This window comes from Ostrinia furnacalis, unplaced genomic scaffold (genome assembly GCF_004193835.3).
Source record: "Ostrinia furnacalis isolate ACB-3 unplaced genomic scaffold, ASM419383v2 OfSCF0415, whole genome shotgun sequence".
Classification (NCBI taxonomy): Eukaryota; Metazoa; Arthropoda; class Insecta; order Lepidoptera; family Crambidae; genus Ostrinia; species Ostrinia furnacalis.
In genome coordinates, this window is record NW_021130654.1 from 249,755 (window position 1) to 253,935 (window position 4,181).

Below are 4,181 nucleotides of genomic sequence, written 5' to 3' on the forward strand. Positions count from 1 at the left end.
TCACTGGAGGCTCGGGACTGTAGGCTTTCAGACTCTTTCCGACCTTTCAAACCAGCATTCAAACCCATGGTCTTCCGGTTCAAGACCGAAATCAATGTAGACCTAGCATCAGCCGCGACTGGCTTTCCACCTTGAGGCTTCCACACGCTCTGTGACTAAGACGGTTATTAAAAACTCCTCGCCGTTAAAAAACGACCTTCTTTTCTGAGATTCTGTATAAAAGACGATTGTACCCTGGGAGTGCAAGGAATTGGATAGAGACCGATCTCTATCGCAGTTAGTAATAGTGATGAGTGCACTTGTTAGCCGCCCGCGTCAACAATCTAAACGACTGGGAGCCATGGAGCTAGCTTATAAGCTGAAAATATACAGGGTGCAAAACAAACTACTTTTTAAGTTGCCGTAGTGAAAACGGGGCACTTAATAAGAAGAGGGTGTCTGTCAGTCTTTCACGGGCAATTTTATCAGAAACTATTTAAGGGGTACTAATAGATGGCCCGACGATCAGAGGAAGGTCGCAGGAAGTTGGAGGCGGGCAGCGCAGGACCAGTTATTATGGAAATCCTTGGGGGAGGCCTTTGTCCAGCAGTGGACGTCATTCGTCAACGAAAGAACGAACTAGGATAGAACTGAGGCTTCATCATCATCATCATCATTTCAGCCATGTACGTCCACTGCTGAACATAGGCCTCCCCCAATGCTTTCTATGTTGATCGATTGGTAGCGGCCTGCGTCCAGCGCTTCCCTGCTACCTTTACGATGTCGTCGGTCCACCTTGTAGGCTTAGTTATTAGCATAATACTACCCCCGTTAGTAGAGTTTTGTTTTTATGAAATTCATACGTGAAATTACTATAACTATAAGTGCTTAAAACTAAGTGCTGTCTTAATTAAAGGCTGCCACGACATGCAATGTGGACAGTTGCAAATATAAAAACTAATAGATAGTAGGTAAAACGTTATTTACTACACTCTCGTCCAAAAATGGTATCCAAAAAGTTCGCAGTCGGTAGGATTCGAACCTACGCTCCCAGAGGGAATCTGATTTCTAGTCAGACGCCTTAACCGCTCGGCCACGACTGCTGATACAAGTTTCTACAAACCTAAACGTATGTAGATACGTTAATTACTTTCACCTTGAATTGAAAATTGACCTACTAAACGATGATGACGGTACGGTCAGCGTCAAATAGTTCGTGACACCCAAAGTAGCCAAAAACTTCGCAACACGTCTTTGTTACAATCAAATTGGAATAAGGTTGTGTATCAACTTTTTGGGTATCACGAACTATTTGACGCTGACTGATATTGTTTCTAAACTAAATTAAAACTAGGTAGGTACTCAACGGATTGTGATAAATAACGGTATCATGCTTGTACGTAATCATTACACTAACATGATGTGTCCCTAGTGGAATTCAAACCCACAATCGTAGACGACTTTGTAGTCTCGACATGGTGGTATGGCCACGCGGCCTTAAAAAATCGAAAGTAAAAAAGGTATTGCAGAAAGATCTACTCCTTACAAACAAACAAATTAATATAAACGACACTTTTCATTTTGTAATCCTTTATTTATTTACATAATGTAAATGCCGGTAAAATGGTATTCGGAAAACAAAAAGCTTACAAATACACAAATTGCTTGCAAATTGCATAGATATTATTGATAGTGCTTTCATTTTTAGTAGCTGTTGTTATTTACAATATATACAATGTAGGATTCGTTATGGTATTGGTTAGCTTTAGCTTAATTAAAACAAATCTAATAATAAAATTCAATAGATATTATTAAACATACCTACAGGATTGTTTTGAATGATTGTAACAATGTATATAATTTTTCATTGCGCTGATGAGATAAGCTGCACTCCTCTATAACCTAAGACCACATTTTATTGTACCACACTATCTCGGTGAATAAATAAATAATCTTCGAATATCATTCAAAAATATAATAATCTGTATGTCCGGTTGTAATTTTTGTATCCCATAACCCTATGAAAACTAGTGTCATAGCTAAACCTGAGCTGAGCTGACTGAAAATAAAATAAAGCTTTGCACTGGCAAAACTTTATTTTATTTTATCTATTTATCTTTCAATTACTATGAAAATGTATTTTATAAGATTAGTACTCATGATTTATTTATTTTATTTCCCCAATTTACTACGTTTGGCTTAAAATGGCATTAATGTAACCTCCAAATATAACAGTACCAAATACTGCTCGTATCAAAATTTGATGAAAGATACCAGTGCTCATTAAAATAGTGACTCATACGCACAACTTTCACTCCGACCTCGTTATCGGGGGCTTGGCAAATAAGCGCTCCGATCGGATTGTAGAGTGATACAGTCTCGGTGAAAGGGCAACGTATGGTAGAGAGAATTATAGAAGACTTAGTAAATGTAAAAAAAGAGAATTCGGAAGACTATTTAAGAGCCCTTTCTAACATTTATTTACTGAGAATACCTTTTCAAAGATTTTATCGTCATGTTCAAGAATGCAAAAATGGGCTAGATTTGAGCCAGGGCACCAGGCTCCACGGAAATGTTAATAACTGCGCATTTTGTTGTGATTTTATCAGGTACTCTTGCGGTCTACTAAGATATTTTGTAGGTTAGAAGACACCATTAGTGTACGAGTAAAAGCTATGCACGAGTACATTCATATGCTACACTAGGTTTTTTTAAATACGTTTTAGTCTCTACATTTTTAGTGTTTCTCCAAAAACATTATTTAAGAGTTATCTGTCGCTTTAAAGATAATGTCTTTCAAATACTCACTAAAAAGATTAGCAGGTTTTCAGCCCAAGATGATCAGGAAATATGTATTGACAAATTATCATAAAATAATTAAATGCAAAAAGTTCGCAGTCGGTAGGATTCGAACCTACGCTCCCAGAGGGAATCTGATTTCTAGTCAGACGCCTTAACCGCTCGGCCACGACTGCTGTTACGATTACTATAGATACGACAAGTCACTTCTTTTTTTCAAGATTGAGGCTGGGTTGCACCATCTTACTTTAACTTTGACAAACATCAAAAATCTGTCAAAAACCGTACAAAAAGCACCGGTTATCGTCAAAGTTACGGTCAAAGTTAGGTGGTGCAACTCAGCCTAATAAATTCACTGTCCAGGTAAGTCAAGTCTGGAAGAGATCGCTTCCTAGTAATAAAACTTCTCTGTGGTCTAGTTTTAAGATCCAGGGTTCGATTCCCAGTGGGGGCAGAACTTTCAGCGGCGCGTTCCGCGGATCAGAAATATCAAAAAATAATTAATTGGCTACCTTTTTTTGAAATTATTTTTGATGTTCTTTAGTGCCAAAATACTGATCAAAACTTAATTGTGCCCTACTTAGTTATATAGAGTATGTAATTTTGCAAATAAATAGACATTATTTTAAACTTAACATAAAATAAATTAATGCAACTGTTTCAATAAACTTATTTACTCTTGTTTTCTATAAATTATCACAAGTTAAATGAGCTATAAGTTACATTTATAAAGCACTTTTTTTATCATGGATTATATAATTTGGTTTTATGTATCAATTAATATTATCCGTTAGCAATCCGTCAATATACACCTATTTTATGAAAGCAATTAACTTACAACACCTTCTCTATAAATAATAGTTCAACAATATTATATTTGTGATAACATGAGATGTGAAAAGACTAATTAAAATAAAATTCAACAGTCATTTTTGACTAATTCAGTTTATTTTATGTTCACAATGTAACTTTGGATTCAAAATTGAATCAAATTATACAAACGTTGAAGTGATGTTTTCAATGCCTTTCGAATCGGTGTAGTTGGGAGTTTTACAAACTCATTCAACCACAAAATGGTATTCAAGTCAAACACCCCAAAGCAGTTTGGGTTAAACGTGACTAATTTTATTATTAGAACTGAGTTTAATAGGGCTGTTAACTAATGCTCGTATTGTTTTCTTTGAAACAACTACCGATGAATGATAAACTCTACAATGGGATACTGAAACTTACTTAGATTTTTTTTAAAGATTATATTAATTTGTATTGCACAAATTACTAATAGTCCCGTTAGCCCCTCGTGTAAGCTAAATATGCTTGTGTTACGAGTGGGCCCATCACAATAGTCGAGCGGCGATGGGATTCGAACCTGCGCTTTATGCAATAGTATTTTAAAGAAATTA

At 36.1% G+C, this 4,181-nt stretch overlaps 2 non-coding genes across 2 annotated transcripts; both read right to left on the bottom strand.

The window, feature by feature from the left end:
- Window positions 1-1,000: 1,000 nt before the first annotated feature.
- TRNAS-AGA (transfer RNA serine (anticodon AGA)) lies at window positions 1,001-1,082 on the bottom strand. The gene has a single exon. It is a non-coding gene; the product is annotated as a tRNA-Ser (tRNA).
- A 1,790-nt stretch (window positions 1,083-2,872) lies between these two features.
- TRNAS-AGA (transfer RNA serine (anticodon AGA)) lies at window positions 2,873-2,954 on the bottom strand. The gene has a single exon. It is a non-coding gene; the product is annotated as a tRNA-Ser (tRNA).
- Window positions 2,955-4,181: the final 1,227 nt, after the last annotated feature.